The following is a 14,008-nucleotide window of genomic DNA, read 5'->3' as shown; positions in this document are numbered from 1 at the left end:
ATCAGTGCCTCAGACAAGACTGGGGAGGTGTTGGGAATTGCTCTGTGACTGCATGTGTTGTCACTGACCAAGCTTCAAGGACAACTTGAAAATATCATATGAGAGGATTATGTGCTTCATTCTACCTTATATTAAAGCATGTGTCTAATTTTAAACACATAGTTACTTCCATTTTAATTTCAATGGCATTATTGTTGTACATAATTTTAAATATCTGCTCAAGTGATTTAGTAAATTGTATTCAGAAGAGGCATCAGAGGCAGGAGTACCTGTGGATGTGATGGGATAGCTGGAGACCAGCTGTCCAGTGGAAACATCTCTCTTCTGTGTCAGAACCATTGTTCTTCTCCAGTTTAAATAAAAATCTCACTTTCTCTGGATTTCTCCCATCTTCCCATATAAGGTCATTGTAGGCTTTTTCCTTTGGAGGGAATTCTGGCAGCTCTCATGAGCTGTCCTAGCTATGACAAATTGTGCTGTGGCCTCAGTTCAAGTCTTATCAAATTGTACCTCATATTTGTACTGTCTCTCACTGTGTATTTCAAGCAAACTCAGGTATTTTTAAAAACAAACAAAAAGACATTTTCTCATTGTTTTCAGGAGATTTCAGTAGAGCCCAGTGCTGAATAAATAAATGACAGAACAGAAAAATATATATTTCTTTTCCTGGAATACAAGTCACGCACAAGACTACAAAGCAGATAGCTATGATTTAGAAAACTATAACTCAGTATTAATGTTTAATGGATGTGGCACATTCCATGCTGGGAAGTGTTATAAATCACTCCTTGAAAGAAAACAACAGAATATTTGAGGAGCATGTTGACGAGGGTTTTGTGTGGTTCAAAGGTGACATGGAAACAATGGCCACCTGAAGACAGTATTGTATTGCTGTGACAAAGAGCAATTCAGCTCTATTCATTTCCTAAACACGGAAAAAAGAGTGGCTTTTTTAGCGTTCTTTTGGTTCTGCTTATATCTTTGGTATATTCTTATTTTCTTCTAGGAAGAAGATTTTCCACTCCTATCATTCTTAATTAAAAGGGTTTTTTCCATCCTAGTTTTTAGTCTATCAGGCATAAATGCTTTTTGCTGTGTTTTGCTATAGCATGAAGTGAGCTGGCTGTGCCCAGAAGACTTGATCCTGCCATCCTTATTCCTGTTGAGATTGATTTTGATACCAGCTGGACCCACCCTGAGTCGTCTCCATAATTATATTGAAGTCAGCAGGACTATTCATATCAGTAACTGCTCAGTGTGTGGTGGTGTTCAGAGCACACAGGTGGACTCACTGGTGGCCAGTGTGTTCAGTCTGCCTGAATGTGGGTAGCTGAGCCTGGCCCATGAGTACTCAGCTTAATAGCACTTTCCAGAGTAATTGCTGCTTACTGCAGTGGAAGCAGGGCAGGATCCTGACGTGTTTTCTCTCTCTCTGTTGCTTCTTACTTTCCTATTTATTCCTGAAGTGAGTGTATTTGGCTGGATATCTCCCTAGGAAAAGCAAGGTATGTGATTATAACCAAATGAACAACTTGGAACCACAAAAGCCCCACAAATCAAATTTGTTTATAGCTTGTTACCGCTTTTGTTTGTTTCAGAAAAGCCTATTACATTTACTCTTAAAAGATACAATATGACCAGTGTGATCTTGTGGTAAACAATAAGAATAGCTGTTTCTCAGATTTTGCTTTTTGTGGCTTCTCAATGTTTTTCATTAAACAACAGAGCTTGCAAACTTTAATTCATAAACTCACCTTTTACCCTCATCAATCATAATAAAAAACCTTAATAGCTAAATGTTCACATCATACAAACTCAATTGTGGTTCAAATCTTGGTCGATTCCTTTTTTGAAACATTTTTGCAACACTAGTTAGTTTCTATTTTGATTTTATGTGTTGAAGGAAAACTCTATTGTGGATATTCCTTTTTTATTTAAATAAATAGATGCTTGTCTGAAGGAAAACTTACACCAAGAGGGAAGAGTACTACTTTAGACATTAATGGCCCCAGTATTTTACAATTTCTGAACTTTGCTAATCTTTCTATATCTATAGTTCACATATTTGCTAATGATTTCCTTCTTTCAGCTCCTAAAAGTGAATATTTTCTCCATTCTCTTAAGAGAAGAATTTATATCAATGGGGATGTTGTGCATAAAGACACTAACAGTATCAGCAGTACAGTTTTGCCTTGAATGTGGTTACTGAACAGATATCCCTGTTGAGCACTGTGAACCTGACTATCACTAATAGCAGGTCAATACTAAAATTAACACACAAACCACAGAAGAAAAGTACCCAAAGGCCTTGCAGAGCTCTTAAGTAGTGTATGTGTGTTGTATTCTGTGTTGGCCCTCCCATGATGTCTTTAGTTTTCTGGTATTTAAGAAATAAATACCAGAAAACTAAAGACATCATGGGAGGGCCAACACAGAATACATGGTATTTAAGGTGATTGATAGACCTGATGGCATGGGCACTTCAGTGTGTGGAAGTATTCTTACTGCATATTTTGCAGCAGAGATATTCATATCAGCTGGATTGAAAGGCAGAACTCAACATTTGAGGGTATTTCTGGTCTAAAAATGCTTAGTGTGTGCCTACACATGTTTATCTACACACACTTTTACAAATATATACAAAATATAAAAATATATACACATTTTAATTTTGTAATCAGCAAATATACAAATTTGAAGAAATGTCAAAGCATCCAGGTTCTGGTTCCACTATGATCAGAGCAAATACTGACAAATCAAATCCCATACTTTATGTGAGAGAACAAAGTACAGATCATTGTTATGGCTCCCTTGACCCCTGACTCTTCTTGTTTGTTTATTGATTAAAAATGCTGTGCCGTAGTCATAGACAGTTGTGTAAAGCTGTTGAGTTGAAAATAATCTATTTTCAAAAAGTATTTGGCTGATTCTTTGGTAAAATTTGCTTGTGGGCAAACACTTGAAAATGATACAGCCTATTAGAGCTTAAAGTGAGGAAAACTCTTGATAGCTGATGTTCACACATCACTAATAGCCTGAAAAGTTATGGGGTTTAGACAGTGGTATTAAAAGTAAATTCCATGTGATACACTGAACAGATGCCAGTCCTGTTCATGCAAGGGTCCCAGTGTTAAAAAAGTGTATTAAATCCACTTTCTGAATGCCCCTGTTCATTATTTTGCTGACTTGGAAACCTTGAAGTGTTTTGTATCCATTTCATTATCTCCAAAAAGCATGAATTGTAATGGAATTTACATAAAAATTCTGCTTTGGAGTGGAGACTTTACTGCACAGTCAGCTGCCCCCCTAATCCAATCTTCCCCAATGCAGTTGGCCCGCTGGTTGCCAAACTCTAACAGTGGGGATCTCCTTTGTTAAGAAAAGTATGAATTTGAGCTTTAAAATGAGCAGAAGTCTTTTCTATTACTCATGATGCCTCCTCTTGCTGAGTTTACATGAAATGTCTAGCAGGAGGTGTTATTAAATAGCCTCAAAAATTAGGCAAAAAACCAATTATCTAGAAAAGGGACGCAAAAGGCTTAAAGAAATGAGCATTTGAATTTTCATTATTGAGTATCCATGGGACACCACACCACTATTTGAATTTTGTTATTAACCCTTTGCATAAAAAGGATTTAATACTTTTAATCAGTTTTGAATTACACTTTGAGGAAAGCACAAGTTGGGAATTTTAAAAAGCCTCCTTCATTTCTTTCAGTGTTATTTCAGTGCTCCCATGTTTGCACTTATCTCAAAAGAGTTTTAACTTTGTATTAGATTTTTTGTGAAGGTTGATTACATGGGCATTTCAGTCTCACCTTTATTCTTTATTTAGCTGAAATTCTTAATCAGTTCAGTGGGGGGTAGACAGGACTCAAGTGTTCCTTTAGATGAATTTCAGCTTCTAAAAAATTGTAGGGGTTGAGTAATGTATTCTTGTTTGTTTTTTCCACTCTACAGATAAAATCTAGAGAGCATTCATCATCACCTGGATAGGAGTGATTTAAAGCAGTTCACAGTTTAGGCTGGCAGCCATTTTCTGAATTTCAGCAAAGCATCAAAATTAGAGTGGCAAGCAGTAATTTAATAGTGTTTTCGTGGGACCTTTGCAAAGGGGATACAGACAGAGACACATATTGCTAGGGAATTCTGCCTGGAACAAATCTTGCTTTATTAACAAAAAGCATGCAGCTGTCCTTGCCTCAAGAAAAATGCTTTCTTCAAATTAACATTGCTCTTTTATTCTTCTGAAAATGAAGTTTTCTAATGGGTCAGACTTGTTTTTATTCTAAAAGATTCAGTCCCAGTGTCCATGTCTGGTCATGAGATATTCTGCTTTTCCAGTCAGGTTGCTCTTCCCATTATGCTTGTTTCCTCCTTCTTGTTTCAGTCTTCTTTATTAATTTTTTTTTCTATTCCCTTTTACATTTTTTATAAGTTTTTCTTTGCTATAATCCTTCTAACAGTGATGTTTATCTGAGTATTATTGAACAGTAAAAACAAGCTGCTATGGCAGAGCACATCTAAGCCCAGAAGTCATACAGTCACTAACAGACTTTTTCCTTTGGTTCTTTGGTTTCTTCTGTTTTTACTGGGCTCTATTGATTTCTTCTGGAGCACCAGTCTTCCCAGAGCCAGAGGAGAGCACTCTTTTGGCTCTCTTCCAAAATGCATTTGCCAAATAGTAGCATTAGAAAACTCCCAGACTTTCTGACAGGAGACAACGGCAGTATCCAAGACCTGTACACCAGGATCCTTCACCTCTGCCCAATCAGACACTGTGCCAAACTGTACACTTGCTTAGAAAAGATCCCCAGAAACCTTTGACATCTATGGATTTACAAGGAGAGAGTTTACTGGACACTAATAGCACTGACGAGAACGACAAGCTATTACAAACATTCTTTTACTGGTTTAAAAACAGTTCAGTTTCCAGGCAAACACGACATCACTTCAGGCCCATATAAGAGATAGATCTTCAGACAGCAGTAAAATTTGGCAAATGTTATTCTTTTTATGATCTAACTTAATTGTTTTCTGGTTTTAGGTGAATGAAAGTGGTATCTGCATCTGAAAGGAATGCTTAAAAATAGAGTCCTGTCTTTTTGTTGAGGTAGATGCAGGTTTGGCCTTTGCCTGCTCATTTGCAGAGACTGTAGTTAGTTTTTGGGAGACAGAAGGAAGCATATGGGCATGCATGGCCAGGGTCCCTTGAATTCCCTCCCTCAGCTAACTGAGGAGGACCTGGAAGGACTGACAGGGCTATTTTCACTGCAGTACTACAGAATCAACAAAATTATGTGGAAACTGGACTAGGAAAAAGCACAGTTATGAGGGGAATCAAATATTTTGGGCCATTCAAGAAATAGAAAATCAGACTCAGGTCTGCAAAATCTGCTTGGGAAAAGTTCTGTTTGAAGATTTGTGAAAGGATTCATGATTGATCCTTGTCCTGAAAGAATTAAAACAGAGGAACCTTTAACATTTGTGTCCACATCTTTAGCTGGGGAAAAGGATGCAGTTCCATTAAGTCAGTGCAACTGTACTAATTTGCACCAGCTGAGCTTCTGCTTCTTTGTTTGTGTAGCCTTGTCGGCACTCCTTCCAAGGGAAAGCAAACATTCATTGTTCTTTCCTGGGTCAAAGAGAAGTCACAGCAGAAGGATCCCAAAGTTTCCTTATCTCTTCTTGTTTTCATTTTCACAACTAGCATTATTCACATACAAATGACTTGAACTTACAGTGCAGAACTTAAAGCATGTGCTTCTGAATGTACCTGACACTGGCTGATGGATGAGTAATTTCCATGAGTAGAATTCATGTATTGTCATTGTTTTATGCAACATAATCCATGCTACATTAATTCAAAATGTGTAAACTGGAAAAAACAGCATGATCTGAATCACAGTTCATTTCTGATGAAATTTAAATCAGCTTTTACCCTAAAGATTTACCTCTTAACCCTTTGTTTCTTTAACAATTATTTTATGCCCCTTATTATTTTATCCTTTTGGTGTTATTGATCCTGTCCTCAAAAAACTGCTTTTTTCACTCTTAAGTGGAACATCTTATGGAGTTATGCAACACTGTTTGCAAACAAGCTGTTAGTGACTGAGGCATAATCACAGAGAAGTAGATGATGGTGTCTTCATTTGCATTCACATATATGCACTCTTATTGCACGTTAAGAGTCGTATTGCTAGCTAAAATTTTATTATTTCCCATATAAATACTCACTTATATTCTCACAGGGAATTATGTGTTCATTAGAATATGAGGGGCTTGATTAAGGTGAAATCCATATCATGAAGGGGTTTGGAAGTTATTGAAGAAGACTTTTGGAAGCTGTTTTCCAGTAAACAGTTAAGGAGTCACTTCTCAAATGTTGTTAGGTATTTCCAGTCATCCAACTTCTTTCAGGATTAATTGAGAGGTCAATACTTAGTCACCCACTAATTAATCAATGCTAAATATAATGTAAGAAATATCACAGCCAAACTGGCGTCCTAAGATCCATCTTCTGCTGAGACATTAGAATAACTTTCAGGATTCTGATTGAGGGTTTGGGGCTGAATGTTTCTTGCGACTGTCTCAGAAGGGTTTGCAAATCTCATTAAAATGCTGTAACCAGAATGAAATGTGGTTTGGAGCGATTTCCTTGTCCCTGATGGAAATCACCCGTTCCCAGGATATTGCTATCCCAGTTTTGCCAGGGACAATATGTCCCTAAGGCTCACAAAGCACTTGGGAGTAAGGAAAATGTTTGGCCTTTAAAACAGACAAGGTTATGTCAAGAGTCAGTTATTTTAAAAGAAAAAAAAGTCCCTGGTGTGAGAATCTTTGCAAATTTCAAAACTTTCCTCTTTTCAAGTGGTGCAAGCTGAGCACTGAGCTCTCCTTGGCTGTACATTCAGCACTTTATCCATGAACAAAGTATAAATATTTCCAGAAAACCCACTTCTATATTTATTTTCAGAGTGACATCACTTCCCCTCTGTATAGCTGGTGAGAGATGGTTCAATCCAAAGCCAGCTCTATTTTCAGGGAATACACAGACACATAGTCAGGGTGCTAGCTCTGGAACTGCAGTGGTTTTCACTGTAAATGAAACAATGATACTCTCCAGTTCCTCACCCAAATTCTCTGTATTTTTTTTTTTGGTTTAGTACAGGCTAAAGAGCACATTTTTTTGTGGGGAGTCTCATGTGAAAATATTGACCACCAATCATCAGACAGACTCCAGTAGCAATTACTGTAAACTGTGCTGCTCCATCCAATAACATTAATATTTTTAACAATCCTCTTTCCAAAAACAACTGCACTTTGTGAGGATCAAAAATGAATAGAGTTCTCTTCTTTCTTCAAAGTATGTTCTGAAGCAAACTATCATTTAAGTGTATTCTTAAGTACACAGGTGCTATTATAATTGATGCAATGGGTTTATCTGAACCTGTGGTCATACATTTATGAGATTCAAAATATGTTTTATTGCATTTTATGGAAATGTGTTACATTTATATACCTTTCTGTTTACTCTCCACTACTTTACCCCTGAGAAGAGGCTTCTAGAGGGGAAGGTGTTCAGCAGCAACCTGCTCATGTTTCAGCTGAGGGGCGTGTTCCCCTCGAGGAACAAGAAGGCTGCTTAACTTATAAATATCTGCTCAGCCTCCTTCTGTCTGAAAGGCCAGTGCTGCTGGGGCTCAATCACTGGTGGATAGGCAACCTTTCCTGCCTGGCAATGGTAAACAATGCTCAGCCTTTACCTTCTCCTGCAGGAGTCTGAGAGCACTAGCTGCATGGTAGATCTGTGCTGAGGACAGAGGGGAGCTGTCACTGCTTTTATATCTGCAGAGCACAATTACCTGCATTTCCTGAGCCCTGGCTGGCTCACTAAGTGTTCTTTAGAACTATTTCACCAACAAAACCCCAGAGATTTGTTTCCTTTTCACTTATTTACATGTCATGCTTACCTTGGCCAGTGTGGCCATGGTTTTTGGAGCTGGGTTTCTTATCTTGACCAGGAAACTCGATGATGTTTCAAAGAAGCCACGAAGTTCCTCATAGCCACACATCCCTCCAGTGGCTCAATCAGGATCAAAGTCAGGGTTGTCTTACACCTTTTTTCTCCCCTTTGACCACATGGCCTCCCTCACTGCTGGCAATGTGCATCTGAGTTGCATGGGCTGGGAAACTGCAGCCGCCAGGAAAGGAAACAGTCACACCTCATAGCCTTGGGACTCGGGGCAGGTCAGGGCAGGGTTAGCAGCTGCTCACAGGTAATGCATCTTTTCACCAGGAAAGGTCAATTTAATGTGAGATCCCTATCAAAAATGCTGACTCAGAGCCCTGGAACTGTTTTGAGCCCCTAAAGAAGGGTTTCAGTAGCTACATCCTGCATCTTTAACATTTTAGTGTTTAGAAAGTGATTTCCTGGAGCTTTAAGTAAGACACCAGGTATCTTGGCTCCAAATCAGATTTTTAGAACTTGAGTTGATATGGGAATTCTGTGTTGTGCTTTCCTTATTTTGTGTATTGTTAAATTATACACTTTGAGGTGCTCTTATGATTAGTGTCATTTACTCTCAAATTCTTGTGAATGTTATTTTGAAGCACTTCAGATATTTTCATTTTAATGACACATAATGATAAATACAATTATTAAAAAATATATCCCAGTGCAAACCTAGTGATGTCTTAAGAATCCTGGAATTCTTCAGAAAAACGATAAGACTATAAATTAAAATAACATCTAGGTTAATTGTGAGCCAGTGTAAAAACTAGCCTTTTAGTTAGCTGATCAAAAGCAAGTGTTTTCATAGTGTGATTGCAAGAGGAAAATAATTCCATTGATACAGCAATTTTCAAGCACAGAGGGCAGAAACACACATTTTTTGGTAAACCTTTGGAACAGCTAGCAAAAGCAGTGCCGCAAGAAAAAAAAAGGCATTTTGATATAGACAGTGCTAAGATCATGTGCTAGCAGTACCCTTACTGTTAATTACAGAATCTTGAAGTCTTTTCACTATTATATAAAGAATCAATTCAATGACCTGAGATCAGATGAAATATGAAAAGGCTTCTTACTCTGCCTTTGTACCTTGATGGAGGCTCTTTCAATCAGCGGAAACAAGTACATTGATCTACTTATTAGGAAGTTATTAAAAAAGAGAACTCCACTGTGAACCATCTAGAGAACAAACTAATCTGGAGCCTTTCCAGGAGAGATGACCATCTAATGCCTGAAATTCACAAGACAAAAAGAAATTTTGCCTGATTTATAGATACATGCGGATGCTGGATGACTGTTAAAAAGGATCACAAAATTCACCAGAAGCTTTGCTTGCTGAGAGAATGTGTTATGTCAGTTTTGGATAAGGAAAGGGGATTTAGGGGAAATCACTGTGATTTTTATGGGTATCAACTGAAATACACAGTATTACAAGAAATAACCCAGAAAAATACAGCAAACTTGTTAAAAATTCCATCAAACTTCACAAAATCAACAAAGCATTGACACTATCAGTGAATTTACCCTAATATAATGTTTACGCAGTATAATCTCTGACTTGACAGTGATTACACTACTTTAGGCAGATGTTTTGTAACAGAATTTTGCCTAAACTTCAGTTACAAGAGCCCTCCCAAGAATCTTAATTTAGCTTTTCTGCTAATTTTCTAGATTGGCTTATTATTTGGAAAAGTCCAAATTAAGTTTAGATTACAATAAAGTCATAGAAATCACGTATAATTGAGGGATTTGTTCCATTCAGCTCCCATATCCATGCAGTGCTTTCTTGCTGAGCTCCCACATTCAGCCAGTTTGACTGTGTACTTGAGAAGACCTCAATATGTCACTTTGATATTAATTTTAGAATACGGTCTAGATTTCCTCTTATCTCCAATCTCACTCACCAACCTCAGCAATTTACCTAAGAAAACAGAACCAGGGAGGAGACAGGGCTGGCAATCAGATACAGCATCAAGGTGCTGCAGGTTCAGGTGTACCTGACTTGATGGCTGAGCACCATTTTACCTTTCTGTGGTGCCATTTCTATGAAATTTCAGTTACCCAGCTTCATCAGTACCATGCCTTGTGATCTACATGTGGAGTACACTATGAAAGACAGACATTAATTATCATGAAGGATATCTCAGATATTAAATGTTTTCATTAAAATTTAGTCTAAAAGTAGTTTTAAAAGGTTTTTAGTCTCCCTTTTGTGTGTGTGTGTGTGTTCTTGCATTGATGTCCAAGTGCCTGCTTTTAATTTTGCTTATTATGATTTAAAACAAGTTAAGAAGCTAAACCAAAATAGAACATTCTTCAGCCTTTATTGCACCTTTTTAATCAAAGTAGTTCACTTTTTTCTTTATAATTTGAGGCAGTTGGTGAATGTAAAGCAAAAAGAGAGAAGGCAGAATACAAAACAGTAAATAGGTTAATTAAAGGAAAGTTTGAGAGGCTTACTAAGATGAGTATGGCAAAAAGTTTGTGGACATAGTAAGATGTCAAAAAATTTAGAAATACAATTTCCTTCCCTTTTTTTTTTTTTCTTTCAAATGAGTAAATGATAAAGAGGAAATACAAAACTCAGGTCTAACCTGTTGAAAGCTCAAAGTATGCAAAGCACCAGCAGTAGAAATTATGTTCAATAAAAAAGATGAAAGAGATGTGATAAAGGAAAATCCTAAACTCAAAAAAATTATATGCATTTATGTTTAGAAAAGAACAAAACAGACACAAAAAGACTGTGATTAGGAAAAAATCTTAATTGCTGAAACTGAGTAAATTATGAAGGGTTAAGTATTTTTATTGGTGTTTTCTGATATAAGCTGAGTAGTTCAAAAGGAGCAAGAATGTTTTAGGAGCAAGAACTTTTCCCAATATTTCTTTTAGTTTGTTCGTTTTTTTGCTTTCTGACATAGTATTTCTTATTCCTTTTGCTTGTGTAGATTCAGAATAAATGCTTGCCATTTCTCTGCCTTGAACTTCTACACAGCTACATCGTAATAGATTTTTGTGATAGATAGGGTTAATGAATGTTATATATGTAGGTATAGAATTTTGAGAGGATATATTTGAGAGGATATTGACTTTCCATTTGAGATGGAAAGTCATTCTGTAATTAGATGAGGGCTATACTCATTTTTGAATGGAAACCTACTGCTAGCATTTTCTAAACAAATTATTGCATGGCAAGCTACTGCAGTTCTGTCATCAGGACAATGTTTACCAAGAGCTCCCTGGAAACGCCCCTGATTTCTGGTATTCAGGGGGAGGTTTACAGCACTGTTTCTGGTCTGTGGACTTTGCTGTGGGCCTGGTGGATGAAGCACATGGACACTGCTTAAGTATGATTTTTAAATGTTATTAAAAGATGTTCACATGAAGTTAACAAAAATGAAGGCAATGCTATTTATATACAAACCACACCTCAAACCCCATTTCATATACAAGTTTTTTCAGCTTCCTATAATGCCCATAGACCCACTGCTTCTACAATATATCTTTGCCTGTATTGATAATTTTATTATCAGGAGGGGCTTATTGATTCAGGTTTCACGAAGAGGGTAAGATTTTAATTTGGGTGGATCCTTCATAATGAAAGTGTCTGTATTTTCAGAAGTTATTTTATAGCTAAACTATTATATGTAGACGTAAATCACTGTGTTATATCAGTGTTTACTGTGAGGCTGGTGAGACAGGGGAATAGGATGTCCAGAAAACTTGTGGATGCCCCATCCCTTGAAGGCCAGGCTGGATGGGGCTCTGAGCAACCTGGTCTAGAGGAAGGTGTCCACACCCCTGCAAGGGAGTTGGAACTAAATGGTCTTTAAGGTCCCTTCCAGCCCTAACGATCTTTTGAGTCTGTGATTCCATGGTTGTCTGATATGTATAGGTACAGTGGGTAAAACCTGACTGCACACATTTGAATAGAAAAGTAGCACAGCATCCATGAATTAACTTAGAATAGGGACAGTTGTGACTACCAACACTGAACCCTAATTTTCTTATATCAAGGAAAATCCTAGAGAAATTCATACAGCTTTTAAGAACAAAGATTTCAGTAGGCCTTTGCTGAAGTTAACCCAAGGTAACTGTGGGCTGTGTGAGTTTCTGTCCTGCAGTGACAGATCATGTCACACAGCCCTTGTAAGTGAGAGCAGCCTCCCAGGTTGCTGCAGCCTTGCCTGGGTAGGGCAGCTGGCAGAGGGGCAGCAGTGCCCTCCCAGCACAGTGTCCTGCACAGCTCAGATTGGAATGATACAGGTGCTACTCGGGTCCAGCTGCAGCCTCTGTGGCTCTTTACTGTGTCTGGGAAAGAAATTGTAAGTGCTCATCTGCAAGAGATGGAGAAACAGAAAATATATACTAGCTATATATAATAGATTGAAATGGTGAGAATTTTAGGCTAAAATTATATTTCTAAAAAAGAGATTTAATTTTCTTTTTAGTTAGAATGCATATTTAGATTATTACTAAATGCTGCATCTGTAACATAAAAAATACAACCCAGCTGAGTAGTACAAAGTGTTCAGCACTTTGAGGGTCATCCTTGTGGTTGCTTGGTTATTGTGTGCAAGTTTGTTTTGTACTATTATTTGATTAAGGCAGGACTTAAGGTGATCTGGCTGCCTTCTCAGCACTGAGGAGCTTATACACCTTGCAACTGCCTCTTATGTATTCCAGTATTTGTGTGTTTGTTACTATGACATCTGGTTCTTTGCCAGACATTTTGGGTGGCATTGCTGTACACTTCATTCTCAAAGTGCTGAGTGATATGGTCATGAAAAATGCCTCCTCTTTGCCCATTAAAAAAAATCCCAGTCATATCAGAGTTGTTAAAATTTATGCTAAGTCTATTCAGTGAAACATAAATAGTCATCACTTGGAGAACTTGCTGTGCAAGGCATGATCCTGCAATATGCTAGGCTCTTCTGAGATATTCTCACCATCCTCAACTTTTAGTGAGTTGCCTGATGCTCAGCACCTTGTTAGATATGGCCTCTGAGAAGGAACATGAAAAGACCCAAAGCAAACTGGCAAATATTCAGCTGTTTGTTGTACAACTCTTTTTTTTTCCTCTCAAAAGTAGCAATTCAAACAAAGGATTAATTTAGAAAGAAGAAAATATAATTAAAATCGAAAGAGGAGAAACTAGGATGTGTGAAAAAGAATGTTAACAGTATTTGAAGAGGCAAAAAAATTAGAGATAGAGAACCTAATTTTTCTTTAAATTACATTGGGATGGTTGTAGATGTTGTTTAGTATTGTCCTTGAATATTTTGCAAGTGGCACAACCACTTCATGAGATGCCAATTGCTGAAATACAGAGTTGTGATTTAAAGTGACAATGTCACCTTAGTTTTAGTCCAAGTGATGGATTTTGCTATGGGTTTGAAATGGGTATACCAAAACTAACATTGAAAGATGTGTTTGCATTTGGGTTAATTTCAATTAAAATTTGTTTTGTTAGAAGTATCACTCCCATAACTTGTTATGAAAATTTTATCTCTTTTAATGTGAGCTCAAATGGGCCTTACAAGACACCAAGTACTCTGATGCTTCCAGATAGCCAAGACAGGCAGCAAAAATCCCAAACTGTACAGAGTAGCTCTGGATATTTATTTTCTTTTTAACTGAATGGATAAAAGAAAAGAGACAAAAAGCTTTTTAAAAATACAGGAAGCATATTCTTAATTGCTTGCACCTGGTTTATGTGAAAAGCTAATATGGAATCCTGTAGTATTGACTGATATCACTTTCTTTTCATTTTTTATTATGATAAACTATAAAAATGGCAAGATGGTAGAATAGGAAGCTTTTAAATTGCAGATTGCACAGTAAATCAACTTAATTTATGTACTGTGTTTATTGGTGAATTGTCTGGATTCATTAAAGCCCTGGAACTGCATTCGTATGACAGAATATGGCCTCTTTTCCTGGATTTTGAGTCCATTTTCAAGCTGCATAGACCTCTTTGAATGTGTAAAGTAGTAGCCT

General features: G+C 37.3%; 1 protein-coding gene across 6 annotated transcripts in view; it reads left to right on the top strand.

Annotated features, from left to right (window-relative positions):
* ADGRL2 (adhesion G protein-coupled receptor L2) overlaps window positions 1–14,008 on the top strand; it is a 387,559-nt gene that overhangs the window by 185,138 nt on the left and 188,413 nt on the right. The gene's annotated exons all lie outside the window — the stretch shown is intronic.

This window comes from Melospiza melodia, chromosome 11, assembly GCF_035770615.1.
Source record: "Melospiza melodia melodia isolate bMelMel2 chromosome 11, bMelMel2.pri, whole genome shotgun sequence".
Classification (NCBI taxonomy): Eukaryota; Metazoa; Chordata; class Aves; order Passeriformes; family Passerellidae; genus Melospiza; species Melospiza melodia.
Note: the sequence above shows the minus strand (reverse complement) of the source record. Positions and strands in the feature narration are given on the sequence as shown.